Source organism: Aulonocara sp. 'chitande type north' Nkhata Bay, linkage group LG23 (genome assembly GCF_057382095.1).
Source record: "Aulonocara sp. 'chitande type north' Nkhata Bay isolate Kocher_YH1m ecotype deep benthic linkage group LG23, A_spYH_male_GT1.1, whole genome shotgun sequence".
NCBI classification, from domain to species: Eukaryota; Metazoa; Chordata; class Actinopteri; order Cichliformes; family Cichlidae; genus Aulonocara; species Aulonocara sp. 'chitande type north' Nkhata Bay.
In genome coordinates, this window is record NC_141365.1 from 19,752,053 (window position 1) to 19,768,239 (window position 16,187).

Genomic DNA, 16,187 nt, shown 5'->3' on the forward strand with positions numbered 1-16,187 from the left:
CTCCGCCGTGAAAATGAGCACAAGGGAGAGTGAACTGTCTGCCCTGCGGTCCTAATCTAGTACATTTTGCTGTGGATGCCATTCAGGGAATAACCTTATTTTCATGTTCTATCATATTTCCTCTGTCAGAGCAATCGTGGAGAAGATGGACCTGGTAGGGAAAATCTCCCCTGTGCAGGCCAAACGAAAATGGGAGAATCTAAAAAGGAAATACAATGTACAGTGGTATTGACAGATGTATCTCCACACGGAATACTGCGAAGTCATCTATGTAAACCTGTACTGTAGCTGTTTTTGCCAACTGCCACTTTTGATGTACTCTGCCTTTAGGAGTGCAAGTATCCAGCGACAGGCAATAGTGCAAGTGGGAAGCCCACTGCTGCAACATGGCCCTGGTTTGGACCCATGGATGAGGTGTTAGGACAGAGGCCCTCTACCAGGCCTCCAGTCCTAATTTCCTCCATCCAGGAGGACACACCAGGGCCCAGTGCAGTAGTGGGCAACCCACTTCCTCACCAGGAAGAGCAGGAGGATGAGGAGCCGCTGGAGGCACGAGTGGCGAAAAGAAAGAGGGACGGGGAGGATGAACTCATTGCTCTAATAAAAGAGGACATGGCACAGCAACGTCAAATGGAGGAACAGAGAGCCGAGAGGATGGACGGGCTGCTAGGTGTCCTTGAGAAGCATGTCGAGCAGAAAAAGGATTGAGTCGTGTTCACAGACATCTAATGTACATATTTGCATACTTTATTTATGTTGGCGTCCCAACCTTTGTTGTGTACAAACAAGATGATTTAAGTTATGTAAATAAAGACATTCGTAACATCCCAACTGTATTTGCATATTTGTAACGAACTCCATAAAACAATTTCTGAGGGCCTGACCTATTGCATTTGCCAAACTGCGAAAATAACAACAGTACAACGAAAAACACAACAGGATTATTGGTAATGAAATGCCCATTGTGGTCCAGGATTAACCTGAGTGTCCCAGTATGCACAGGCATTGTTAACCAGGCCTGACATTTGGCTGAGCAGGGAGTCTCGGGCAGTGCTGCTGAAGTGCTGTTGCAGCCGAAGATAGCGTAGGCCCCGCTAGCTGTTCCCCGGCAGACCCCAAGCAGCTGGGGAAAGAGGGCGGCTGGGTGACGGTGAGGAGGAAGCATAGTCTTAAACAGAAGCCCCAGGTACACCACAATCCCGTTCATGTGTCTAACCGTTTCCCCCCACTCGGCGACACACCCGCTGGGGGTCAAACTCTGGTAATTGGTGATTTTGTTCTCAGACATGTGAAGCTAGAGACACCGGCAACCATAGTCATTTGTCTTCCAGGGGCCAGAGCAGGCAACATTGAAGGAAATTTAAAACTGCTGGCTAAGGGTAAACGTAAATTCAGTAAAATCATAATTCACGTCGGCAGTAATGACACCCGGTTACACGGGAGGAGGTCACTAAAATCAATACTGAATCGGTGTGTAACTTTTCCAAAACAATGTCGGACTCTGTAGTTTTCTCTGGTCCCCTCCCCAATCAGACCAGGAGTGACATGTTTAGCCGCATGTTCTCCTTAAATTGCTGGCTGTCTGAGTGGTGTCCCAGAAACGATGTGGGCTTCATAGATAATTGGCAAACCTTCTGGAGGAAACCTGGTCTTGTTAAGAGAGACGGCATCCATCCCACTTTGGATGGAGCAGCTCTCATTTCTAGAAATATGGACAAATTTATTAAACCCCCCAAAATATGACTATCCAGAGTTGGGACCAGGAAGCAGAGTTGCAGTCTTACACGCCTCTCTGCAGCTTCTCTCCTTCTGCTACCCCCCCAGAAAACCCATCTCCATAGAGACTGTGTCAGCTCCCAAAAAGACAAAAAACAAACTAAAAACCAGCAACAAACAACTTAAACATAAAAAATCACAAAGAAGGAACAATACAGTATCCACATCTGAACCAAAGAGTAAAACAGTGAAATGTGGATTATTAAATATTAGGTCTCTTTCCTCCAAGTCTCTGTTAGTACATGACTTAATAATTGATCAACAAATCGATTTACTCTGCCTTACAGAAACCTGGTTGCAGCAGGATGATTATGTTAGTTTAGATGAATCAACACCCCCGAGTCATTCTAACTACCAGAAATCTCGAAGCACAGGCTGAGGGGGCGGTGTGGCAGCAATTTTTCACACCAGCCTATTAATCAACGAAAGACCAAGACAGACTTTTAATTCATTTGAAAGCCCGATGCTTAGTCTTGTCCACCCCAGCTGTAAAACTCAGAAACCAGTCTTACTTGTTATCATATATCGTCCACCTGGGCATTACACAGAGTTTCTGTCTGATTTCTCAGACTTTTTTTCTGATTTACTTCTCAGCTCAGATAAAATAATTATTGTGGGTGATTTTAACATCCATGTAGATGCTAAAAATGACAGCCTCAACATGGCATTTAATCTGTTATTAGACTCAATTGGTTTCTCTCAAAATGTAAAAGAACCCACCCACCACTTTAATCACACTCTAGATCTTGTTTTAACATATGGCATAGAAACTGAACATTTAACAGTATTTCCTGAAAACCCTCTCCTGTCTGATCATTTCCTGATTACATTTACAATAATTGATTACACAGCAGTGGAGAGTAGACTTTATCACAGTAGATGTCTTTCTGAAAGCGCTGTAACTAAGTTTAAGAATATAATCCACCCACTGTAATCATCTTAATAATAATGAATAATAATGGATTGCATTTATATAGCGCTTTTCGGGGCCCTCAAAGCGCTGTACAATTCCACTATTCATTCACTCTCACATTCACATACTGGTGGATAAGCATCTTCAATGCTTATAGAGCAGAGCAGCTATCTGAACACTACCCCATCAGAGGTCAATTATCTTGTTAATAATTTTACCTCCTCACTACGTACGACTCTGGATACTGTAGTTCATGTGAAAACTAAGGTCTCTAATCAGAAGTACCTGACTCCGTGGTATAATTCTCAAACAAGTAGCCTAAAGCAGATGACTCCTAAGCTGGAGAGGAAATGGCATGTCACAAATTTAGAGGATCATCATTTAGCCTGGAGAAATAGTTTGCTGCTTTATAAGAAAGCCCTCCGCAAAGCCAGAACATCTTACTATTTGTCACTGGTTGAAGAAAATAAGAACAACCCCAGGTTTCTCTTCAGCACTGTAGCCGGGCTGACAAAAAGTCAGAGCTCTATCGAGCCAACCATCCCTTTAACGTTAACTAGTAATGACTTCATGAACTTCTTCACAAATAAAATTTTAATCATTAGAGAAAAAATTACCAATAATCATCCAACAGATGTAATATTATCTACAGCTACTCTTAGTACCATTGATGTTAAGTTAGACTCTTTTTCTCCAATTGATCTTTCTGAGTTAACTTCAATAATTACTTCCTCCAAACCATCAACGTGTCTTTTAGACCCCATTCCTACAAAACTGCTCAAAGAAGTCCTGCCATATCTCTAATAATCGGCTATGTACCACAGGCCTTCAAGGTGACTGTATTTAAACCTTTACTCAAAAAGCCATCTCTACACCCAGCAGTCTTAGCTAGTTATAGGCCAATCTCCAACCTTCCTTTCATATCAAAAATCCTTGAAAGAGTAGTTGTCAAACAGCAAACATCATCTGCAAAGGAATGGTTTATTTGAAGAGTTTCAGTCAGGTTTCAGAGCTCAGCACAGCACAGAAACAGCTTTAGTGAAGGTTACAAATGATCTTCTTATGGCCTCTGACAGTGGACTCATCTCTGTGCTTGTCCTGCTAGACCTTAGTGCAGCATTCGATACTGTTGACCATAATATCCTATTAGAGCGATTAGAACATGCTGTAGGTATTACAGGTACTGCACTGCAGTGGTTTGTATCATATCTATCTAATAGACTCCAATTTGTGCATGTAAATGAAGAGTCCTCTTCACCCACTGAGGTTAATTATGGAGTTCCACAGGGTTCAGTGCTAGGACCAATTCTGTTTACACTATACATGCTTCCGTAGGCAGTATCATTAGAAGACATAGCATACATGTTCACTGCTATGCATATGACACACAGCTCTATCCATGAAGCCTGATAACACACACCAATTAGTTAAACTGCAGGAATGTCTTAAAGACATAAAGACCTGGATGGCCGCAGACTTTCTGCTTTTTAATTCAGATAAAACTGAGGTTATTGTACTCGGCCCTGAAAGTCTTAGAAATATGGTGTCTAACCAGATTCTTACTCTGGATGGCATTACCTTGGCCTCCAGTAACACTGTGAGGAACCTTGGAGTCATTTTTGACCAGGACATGTCCTTCAACGCACATATTAAACAAATATGTAAGACTGCTTTCTTCCACTTGCACAACGTCTCTAAAGTTAGAAATATCCTGTCTCAGAGTGACACTGAAAAACTAGTTCATGCATTTATTACTTCCAGGCTGGACTACTGTAATTCATTATTATCAGGATGTCCAAACAACTCGCTGAAAAGCCTTCAGCTAATCCAAAATGCTGCAGCAAGAGTACTGACAGGGACTAGAAAGAGAGAGCAGATTTCTCCTGTTTTGGCTTCCCTTCATTGGCTTCCTGTTAAATCCAGAATTGAATTCAAAATCCTGCTCCTCACATACAAGGTCTTAAATAATCAGGCCCCATCTTATCTTAATGACCTTGTAGTACCATATCACCCTATTAGAGCACTTCGCTCTCGCTCTGCAGGCCTACTTGTTGTTCCTAGAGTATTTAAAAGTAGAATGGGAGGGAGAGCCTTCAGTTTTCAGGCCCCTCTTCTGTGGAACCAGCTTCCAGTTTGGATTCGGGAGACAGACACTATCTCTACTTTCAAGATTAGGCTTAAAACTTTCCTTTTTGCTAAAGCATATAGTTAGGGCTGGACCAGGTGACCCTGAATCCTCCCTTAGTTATGCTGCAATAGACATAGGCTGCCGGGGATTCCCATTATGCATTGAGTTTTTCCTTTCCAGTCACCTTTCTCACTCACTATGTGTTAATAGACCTCTCTGCACTGAATCATACCTGTTATTAATCTTTGTCTCTCTTCCACAGCATGTCTTTTATCCTGTTTTCCTTCTCTCACCCCAACCGGTCGCAGCAGATGGCCGCCCCTCCCTGAACCTGGTTCTGCCGGAGGTTTCTTCCTGTTAAAAGGGAGTTTTTCCTTCCCACTGTTGCCAAAGTGCTTGCTCATAGGGGTTCATATGATTGTTGGGCTTTTCTCTGTATCTACTGTACAATATAAAGTGCCTTGAGGCGACTTTTGTTGTGATTTGGCACTATATAAATAAAATTGAATTGAATTGAATTGAATTGAATTGAATTGGTCCCGCCAGTGTGCACCACTGACTGCCTCCAAACCAGTCTCCCCCTCATCTTTGGTATCATCCTCGGGCTCCTCATCTGGGGCCACAATGTCACCAGCACCAATGCAGATATCATGCAAATGGCACATGCTGTTATGACCTGCAACATATGTTTTGTCTTGTAAGCACAGTGTACATGCCAGATTACACACTACAGTTACCATTATGATTCGACAAACAACAATGATGATTGTATTAGACTGACGTACATGTGGCACAAAGGTCCAGCGCTTGCAGAAAGATGACACGGAACCTCGTCTTCATCATTCCAAAAGCACGCTCTATGACAGAGCATGCCCTGGAATGATGTGCGTTGAAGCGCTGGGCTCCCACACCGTGGACTGGCCTCTTGTAGGGGGTGATGAGGGGGAGTGGATGTTGGAAACATGGGTACCCTCCATCTGCAAGGATGAAATGCCCTGGGGGAGGGTTACAGACCTGTCGGTACAGTGGGCTGCTGCAGAGGACCCTGGAGTCATGCATTGACCCCGGCCAGCCCACATGTGTATTGACAAAGCGACCCTGATGGTTATATACCGTCTGCAGGATTATAGACGGGAACAACTTCCTGTTCCTGTAGCACTGACCATCAGGGCCACTGGGAGGCTTGATGCAGACTTGGCAGCAGTCAATTGCACCAGCAGCTTTCACAAAGGCTCTGTGTCCTGCCAGCTGTGCAAACCCATTGGACATGGCATCTAGGTCTTCTGGGGTCCGAGGGAGGTGGATGACCTGGTGGCGAGTGGCCACACCTCCTCTGTGACCGTGTGCACAATGCGGTGAACAGTGGAACAGGGTATTACAAACACCCTGGACACGACCCTGTAGGATACTACACTTGCCAGCCAGAAAAGGAACACAAGGGCCTCAATCGGGGCATCCCAACCATGTCTCCAAACCTGGTTAAGTTGATTCATCAGTGCTCTCACAGACTCCCTGCTGAGGCGAAAATCAGGCCTGGTGTCCTCATTATTGAAGAATCTGTCCAGGACTGGGACACTCAGGTTAATTCTGCAGTACAGGGGTCTGGTCTGGTGAAGGCAAATACAGGAAATGACAGACATTGTTTTATTCTTGTCATTATTCTGACTGTTGCTGTTCTTCTTTTAGCAGACAATGGACACTGTACTTGTGGAAACAGTATTTGGGTTTTTTGTTAATTGCACTTTTGTAGAATGTCCTAGGATGTACTGCTTCAGTGTGCAGGCTACGGGTGCAAACACTCCTATCTGGGACTCACATCTTCAATGGTATATATCAGGGTGTTACGCTAGTACACAGGTACACACGTCAAATATCTGAGGGGGGAGAAATGTCGACATGTATTTATCACTGTACCTGAACGTGGTTGTCTCGTAGTTGCAACAGAATCAGTCGTCTGTGACGGGTGGGTTGTTGGAGCTCTTCCATTAGCAGAGAAATTACACACGCAAGGATGTGGTCTGTATCCATTTTGCTGATCGGGAGGAGTGATATGGGAAGGTACAGCTGGTGACGCAAATTTGAAGGGTAGACCGTCCTATTTCACAAGCCTCTCACTTCTGCACTTCTTGTACTTCCTAGTACACACCGTACATAGTATGCGAACTGCGCGTACTCCAAAGTGTGCGGTCACTGGATTGGGACACAGCCTGAAGGCCTGTCTCAATATGCGTACTTATGCGTACTTATGCGTACTTGCGTTCTCGTGTACTCGTGATACGTCATCAGTCGGAGACCAAGTACTGTTACAATTCAAAGTGCGCATCAAGCCAAGAACGCTGTTTTATCGAACATGCATTGGTAGTGACTTGTGTGGACTTGGTACAGCTAAATATCGCAGAATGCATTTCGCCCAAAACTCAAACGCGGCAATGGTGGACGAGCGTGGCTAAAAACTTTTAAATATTACTCTTTCTGGGTCACAAAATAAACTTTTAAGTTATTTTCAAGCAAGAATGTAGCTGTGTAAACTTCAAACATCTGCTCGATTTATCAAGATATCATATATTTCCAAACGTGCTCCGACATTTTCTGAGACGTCTGTTACCCACCAGCTCCATAGCAGACTGGGAGGTCGAGGATTAGCCGGTGACAACAGCAGACTCCCGGCACATCGTTGTCAATCCCCCCGCTGTCTTTTGCTGCTCAGGATAAAATGATATACAAGTCTCTTAGGTAACTTCGAAATGTTAATTTTTGGTTTATTTCAGTGTTTTATTTTTTCCTGAGTAAATCATTTTGGCTGAGATATATTTCAATTCAGGAGGAAAGATTTTCACCTGGAACAAAAACAGCATTAATAATGTTAATACGTGGAGATTTTGAAGGCTGCTTCAAAATAATCAGATTATATTTTAAATATGTGTTCAGTTCTCTTCCAAACCCCAGCAGCTGTCTATTGTAATTTTTGAGTGTTCACTAAAATAAAAATAAAGGTGTTCTAACATCTCACCTGTTTCTTTTTATTAAGGCATACATGTACACTAGTTTTATTAACTGAGATTTCGCAACTGAGGTTAAACATGATATATAAGTCACTTAGATCACTTCTAAATGTTAATTCTTGGTTTATTTCAGTGTTTCCTTTGTTCCTGAGTAAATTGGTTTGGCTGAGATTAAAGTTAAGCTTCATAATATATTAATCACAGTTAAATTAGACGGGGGGGGACTCCGGACCTGCGACATCATCAAGTACGCTGGTGTTCCAACTGTACAAATTGCGAGTCCGTGCTCGCGTCCTTGGCAAGTCCGTACTCCCGTGCATTCTTGGCTAGTCCAGACTCGCGTACTTGAGAATGTGGACGGGCCTTATTGTGGCCCGTCCAGACTGGCAGCCCCGCCTACATCCTGCTTCAAACGAGCTGTGCATTTAGCCCTGTGCCTTGTAGTGTGCTGTGTGAATGTGTTTCTGTGATGAGAAGAGCTTGGCTGCATTGTATATATTGTAAATAGTGTGAACAGACCTTTTTTGTTGATCTAGTAGCTGTAGGGGTGGGATGCAGTTTTCTTTTAGAACCTTTTTCTCCCGTTTAGGTTAGAGAGACAGGTAAGAGGCCTGTATTTTCTTTTGGGTTTCTGATTACAGGTAAGTCAGTTCCATTTCATGACTAGAATGTTTTGTTTGTTGTTTTGGCCATGCCCACCCCTGATGCGCGCTACTTTTTGAGTTTAATAATGCAAGAGCGGATTCAAAGGATAAAACATGGACTAATATAAGAGATGTTTGCTGGGTCCAGGTGTTTGAGTGCTCCGCTCACCAGGTGGAGGCTTCCGGTGATGAGGACGTGGATCTCGGCGGCCTCACGGAGGGGAGCAGCTTTGGCCGTGACACTCTGTTTAACCGGCAATGTCGACTTGGCCAGGTCGGCCAGCACAGAGTCCCTGCCTTGCGTGATCCACTGGAGTGCGCTGAGGATGCACAGGAACACCAAGGTGTCCCCTCTGTGCTCAGGTAAACGAGGAAGACTGTCCTGAATCAGCAGCTGAATAATTCAGTTATAAACATAGTTTAATTAGAGGTTCAAAAACTTTATAGTTTTCTACCTGGTTGTTCTAAATGTAGGGGGGACCTCTCCCTCTGAGCTCTGTAAAAGTTTCCAGGCAACAGCAGGAACACAACCAAACAGGTTACTATATAACAGGTTATTACATGTGTATCACACCACAAACATAACAGTTTCTTACAGAAGACAATTGGAAATCATAACATCCATCAATATGTCCGCAGGGGAAAAAGTATCTCGATGTGACACTGTCCTTTACTTATATTTGGGCTTCATTTTTTGTCACTTCTGATATGAAGTAATCCAGTCAATGAGATGATGTAAATAAAAAAGATGCAGACTTAAGTTGTTGTTTTATGGCAATCCTTTCAAAATCTGAAATTTGAAACTCTTTTAACTGTTTAGTTCTTGGTGTGTGTGCCTGTTTTCATGGTTGAAGTAATGGATTTTAATGTCCACATGTTGCATTCAGCTAGAATGGAAAGAGAACAGCCTTTTAATAATAAATTAACAACAACAGCTGACATCTAATTTCATGTTTGCTGTTTATAAGTTCCTGATAAATCTGTGAGCTTCAGCTGTGGGAAACGGACACCAATTGGGTCATGACCAACAAACTGTGGACACCAGGGGGCGCTGTGGAGACAGCAGTAAACTCCAAACACAAACTGAGAATGAAAGGTTAAACAGTGATCAGCTGATTTGCTCAGTGAGAAATCAATCACTATGTCTCGGGGTGAGAATGGGAGATAAAAACACTTGCAGCATGTATTTAAAATAATTTATATTTTTCCTTCTCCTGCTGTAGAGTGAAGAGATATATTAGTTAGTGTTGATGGCTGATGAAACTATGTGAAACCACTAACATGGTCAGCATGTTTTTGCTGCTAACTAACATTACAAACCACTGAGTACTAGTTTATTGAATGTTATCTCTCTATGATAATCAGATAAGATAAGATAACCTTTATTAATCCCACACGTGGGAAATTTGTTTTGTCGCAGCAGAAAGTGGACAGTGCAAAGTTACATAGCAAAAATGAGAAAAAACACTGGAATAGGATAAGAATAAGATACTGTACACAATAGAATAGAATAAAATAAAACACTATATACAACAGAATAAAATAGAATACAAATGCTATATACAACTGTGTAAAGTACAACATTGTCAGAAAAAGAGTATTGCACTTAGTGTTATTGCTGTTGCACATATGTGGATGTGTGTGTTTGGTCAGTTGCGAAGTCTTTGTTGTGGAGTCTGACAGTAGTGGGGAGGAAAGACCTGCGAAGTCTCTCCGTCCCACACAGCAGGCTGCCACTGAAGGAGGTGCTCAGTGCTGTCAGTGTTTCCTGCATGGGGTGGGAGATGTTGTCCAACAGGGATGACAGCTTAACCACCATTCTCCTGTCACTCACCATCTCCACTGGGTCCAGAGGACATCCTAGAACAGAGCTGGCCCTGCGGATCAGCCTGTTCAGTCTCTTCCTGTCCCCAGCAGAGATGCTGCCACCCCAGCAGACCACACCTTAAAAGATGGCTAAGGCCACCACAGAGTCCAAAAGACCTGAGTGTAACCACGGTAACTTCTGACCCCACTTCCGCCAGTCCCTTTATTGTGGCGGGAATGAACCCTATATAAGTTCCGGGTCAATCAGCTGCATGTCCCTCCTCTGGCTGCTGTTGTCCCTGTGGTTGACGTACTTGTCAGATATTGACAAATTTTACACTGCAGACCAGTTGACAGCGTGCAATAACCCGGCCGATTCATCCATCTTTACACCACCTCACAATCGACTCAACGGTGAGTTATTTGTTTGTTTTGTCACAATTAATGAAAATGCGGAGCCCCGATCGAACATCCTAAAACGCCGGTAAGCTAATGCTAGGCTAGCGACAGTAAGTGCAATTACTAGTTTTATTTATTGAATATTGTTGTTTTTGTTTATTCCATTATGGCCGAATGTTGACTTAACGTATCTAGAGTTGAACGAGTGATTTGATTTTTGTAGTTTTGTCAGTTTTGGATGTTTTTGTTACTTTTCTGGTGAAATGCCAAAACGGCCTATGAGATTTTGAATGGAGTTAAATTCCATTGAGATTATTGAATCTGTTGCGCAACACCTGTGGTTAAATGAGTTTTGTAAATATACTTGAGTAACTTTGGATAATGTTTATTAGCTTTATTGCTGATATACTTTGATGGGACCCATGAGAATGTTTTTCTATAATAGTATGTTGAATGAAATTCATTATAAGAGATGGTTTGGTGTATGAAACATGGTATTAATTACTTGTCTTTGTTATTTATGGATTTATGTATTTATTTTGTCACAGCAGTAGAATGCTGTTTCATTTTCTTCGGTGAATGATAATTTATGTTTTTGACCTTGTTTAGGTCAGGTTTTTTTTTTTTTCCTCCCGCGATCAGCCCTGATCAGCGCGGGATGGCGAGCCACCCGACCACCGCTACGTTGCGGTAGGAATCGTAAACCTATGGACTGAATTTAACTATGACACATGACCTATCACAGGTCCATGTAACTAAACTAAATCTCATACTGGACTACACCTCATCCCACCTCCTTTTGGAACCTAATAAGCTGTTTTGTATTGTCAACATTATTTCTGTTTGTGATATATATGCATATTTTTTTTGTACATCTGTCTATACATTTCTCAAAACAAACATAATATATATATTTTTGAGCTCTACTTTGGTTTCCTGTGTTTTATTCACACACTCAGGCTCCATAGTCGAAACTAATTCTGATAGCTCATTGTCTATGAAGTAGAGCTGGGCGATAGAACGATAACGATATGTATCGCGATATAACTTTTACTCGATAGAGAAATTAAACTATCGCGATAGACCTCGCCGCTCTTGTCCTCTTTAAAAAAAAAAAAAAAAAAGGTCAGCAATCCAAATTACGTAGCGCAGAGCCGAACCAATCACAGCCGCAGCGTCACGTCGCGTGACTTGTTACGTACAGCACAAGTGCCAAGCCGCACATGTGTATTTGTTTGGGAAGCAGCCAGCCACCGTACCGCCTGGGTAATGGAGGAAATGAGTGTGCCGACTAGAAAAATCAACCGAGCGTGACCGAAGGTTACCGAAGAGAAAACAGATGAGGGTTCCAATGCCGGCGAGATTGTCGAACGGAAGAGCCACAGAAGTTCCGTAGTGTGAAGGTATTTCGGCTATTTCAAGTCTGACAAAAAACAGAGTAGCGTGCACTGTAAATTGTGCTGAAAACAAGTCTGGAAATACAATAAACTGGTGCATGCGTCACACTGTGCGCCACGTTATTGTTTCGGTGAAATGAATTTCTACAATACTGTTACTGTTAATTCTACTCTCTGCAGTGTTTAAATGCTTACATATACACACAGTTACTGTCCATCCACACATAAGACTCTGTTCTGCTTCTATGCCCCAGCTTTGTTTACTTTTTCCCACCGAGGCTTCTAGACTTCTGATTGGCCAACATTTCTGCACTGTTAGGAATCTAGCGCCACCTGCTGCTTTGGCATGTTCACAGCAGCGTTTTCCTTCATTTCTGCCTTTATGTGTGGACGGGATTATTTTTTTTAAAACGAAAACGGAAAATCTCCGTTTTCAAAAATACCCGTGTACGTGTGGACGTAGCCTCAGTCTCTGACTGGAAGCGCTAATTCGTCATTCGGCTTTTGTCAGACTAAAGTAACTGTTAAAACTGTTTGAAAAGCTAAGCTATACAACAAGGAGAGATTGAGAATTTCCTTTTAGTTCTCAGTTTATTTGATATTGACAAAAGTTAGTCAGTTTTGTCTGTTCTTCTGTAAAACAAACTAAGATTTATTTTTAGAATTAATATTTTGTTTCTAAGTGGAATTGACAATTTAGTCTATTTCGTTTGTTCTATTTTGAAACTTAAACGCTTTAGCGGCTGCCTTTTGTGTAGTTTGCAATATTTGCCTTTATTTATCTGAAAAGGTCTCATGTTCCTTAAGTACATCTACCCTGTTGAACTTCATCCATCCATTCGCGTCCGCTTAATGGATGAACTTATTATGGGAAATAAATATTTAAATAAAAACAAGCTGCTGATTATTTCACATTTAAATCTTACAAATATAGTTATTTGGCTTATATCGTGATAGATATCGTTATCGCCTGAAATGAAAAAAACATATCGTGATATGAAAAAATCACCATTACCAGTCCTGCTCTTACAACCACAGATTTTACCAGCCCTTATACTATCTCTAACCCCATGACTGAGCAAATGCCTACTACTTACTATGCTCCCACTAATACTACTTCTAACACAGGTCCATACACTAACACTACTTTAACTCCTACAGCTAATACTACTGTAACTCATGAAAATACTACTACATACACCTCTCCTGATACTGCTTCCCCAACAATTCCCACTAGTGCAGCTAAACCTCACACTATACCTTCTACTACTACTACATCTCCAACTACGGTTACCCCTCTTAGCACCACTTTCCTGAATTGTTCTAATGGTGGGAAAAACCTGGATGGTGTCTGCATCTGTCCTGATGAATTGACCGGAGAGACATGTTCAAAAACTAAGAAAAAAAAATAACAAAGACTGAATTTTGTTACAAGGTGACAATAGACAATAACTTTGTCATTATTAAAAATATTTGGAAACTGGTTGTTGGCAATAAATTACCTCTTTTATTGCAAGATGTTGTGATTTGTAAATTAAAAGTCAATGTAGTGTAACAAATTATATTGTGTTTGTATTTTAATCTCATTTATCCACAGCTTATGCTACAAAGATGACTCAAAATCCCTTCAGTCTGATTACATTACTGTCATCTTGGATTTATCTGCAGCCAAAGTTTTTCTGTTGACCAATACATGGTTTAATAACAGATCTGATATTTGTGAGAACAGTACCAATGAAGCAGTTTTAATATGTTGTTTCATTAAACTTTACATGAATTACTTATTTCAGTGATGTGAGGATGCAGGAAAACACCATCAGCTTGTCAACTGCACTGTCTTGACTTTATTGTGAGACACAGCTTTTAAACTAGCACAGACCCATCTCAGCTGTAAACAAACAATGACAGATGGTTATCTGAATGCCAATATTCTTTTGCTCTTGAGCATGCATCATCCATTTGTTGTGATTTTTTTTAAAAATTATAAATCACTACGTATTGTTTTCTTTTCAGAGTCGGACATAATTCTCTAAAACACAGTTTGTATTTTTATGGATTTGTATTAGACAATTCCTGCAAAAAACAGACGTTAGGACAATTCACGTTCAACTCTACACTCAGTGGCCGGTTTGCATATTCTAATGGTTCAAGGTTCAAGGTTCTTTATTTGTCACATGCATAGTTATACAAGTATAACACACAGTGAAATGTAGCCTGACACGCTCCTCGACATGTGCAAAAATTGTGTGTGTGGGGGGGGGGTGTAGAGGAAGAACATTATATATATTTATATACAGACATATAGTATATACACTGGGTGAATGTGCAGTAGTAGCAGCAAGCAGGTGAATTCTGTACATTAATATGAATAGACATCTGACTATTTTACAGGATAGACAATATAAACATATTTAAAATTAAAGGAATTGAAATGTACATTGTGCCTTGGTTTAGAGTGTCTGGAAGAGAGTCCTGTCTCAGTCAATTATAGATGATGTGAGAGGGCGGGTGTGTGTGTTTAGGGCACGGATGGCTTGGGGATAGAAGCTCTTCTTGAGTCTCTCTGTCCTTGCCCGGAAGATGCGGAACCTTCTACCAGATTGCAGAAGTTGGAACAGTTTGTTGCCAGGATGGGACGGGTCCTTCAGTATCTGCGCTGCTCTAGTCCGGCATCTCCTGGTGTAGGTGTCCTGAAGCGGGGGGAGAGCAATCCTGCAGCAGCGTTCTGCTGTACGGATCACTCTCTGGAGAGCTTTTTGGTCCTTCACACAGCTGTTCCCAAACCACGATGTCATGTTCTGTGTGAGGATGCTCTCCACAGCGCCTGTATAGAAAATCCTGAGGATCTTTGGAGAGACCCTGAACTTCCTCAGTTGTCGTAGGTGATACAGGCGCTGCCTGGCCTTTTTGGTCTGGACCTGAATGTGGGCAGCCCATGTCAGGTCTGAGGAGATGTGGACACCAAGATACTTGAAGGACTGCACCCTCTCCACTGGAGCTCCATTGATGATGATGGGCTTGTAGTCTCTGTGCTGACCCCTTCTGAAGTCCACCACCAGCTCCTTGGTCTTGCTGACGTTCAGCTGGAGGTGGTTGTCCTGGCACCACGATGCCAGATTCTTCACTTCATCCATGTAGGCCGCCTCATCGTTGTTGGAGATGGCACCCAACACCACTGTGTCGTCAGCAAACTTCACAATGGTGTTGGAGCCATGGGTGGCCACACAGTCTGAAGTGTAGAGGGAGTAGAGCAGTGGCGAGAGGACACATAATGAAAAGTGTGAAGTAGGAACAAGTAGCGGTAAGTCATCCCCTCAGTCCAACATCACTCTATCAGGTACAGCACAGTGTAGTGATGCTTCTCTTTCTGTTACTATTCCCACTCAGCTGGTAAACCTTGGGCTTTAACCAGATGCTTGTTCATGAATGGATCAGCAAATTTCAGCCATCCACAGATCTTCCAGTGTAACCTGACACTCAGTGACATACAACAAAATGTAAGAAGTGCAGCTTTTTTCATCTGAAGGTAGATTGAAAGTCTTGTATAACTGAGGTTTAAGAATATTGCTTTGAGGCAATCCTGTGGAAATGCAGCTTTGAGATCCCATGCAGAGGAATCCAGATTGTCTTTCTTCTTTCAGCTCACAAGTCCAGCTGATTTAGAGATGCTGGCAACCAGCACTCAGATTCTGACATCCAACCCAGAAGAGCTGACAGCTGAAAATGTTACAGCAGCAGCTGAGATCGCCAACACACTGCTGCTGTCTGCAAACGCCACAGAGGTACAAACATTCAACAAATCTTAAGAAAAAAAAGAAATGAAGCTTTAAATCAGTGTTAACAAGGGTTTGGTCATGATTTATAATCATGTAACGTATTAATCTTAGTTCATATTTTTGTTTCTGCAGAACGTCAGGGTGGCAGCACTAGCAACAGCTGCTGAATGCCACTGTGCCAGATGATACCAAGGCAAAAAACGCAAGTCTGGGGTAAACCAAACAAATAATAAAATCTATATTGATGGTTACAAGGTTCCTAAGTTCTCATGTCTCATCGTATCTGTGTCATCTTATCTTACTTATATGAAGCTTCTGTCATGGTTCGGATTTTGAGGAAGAGACT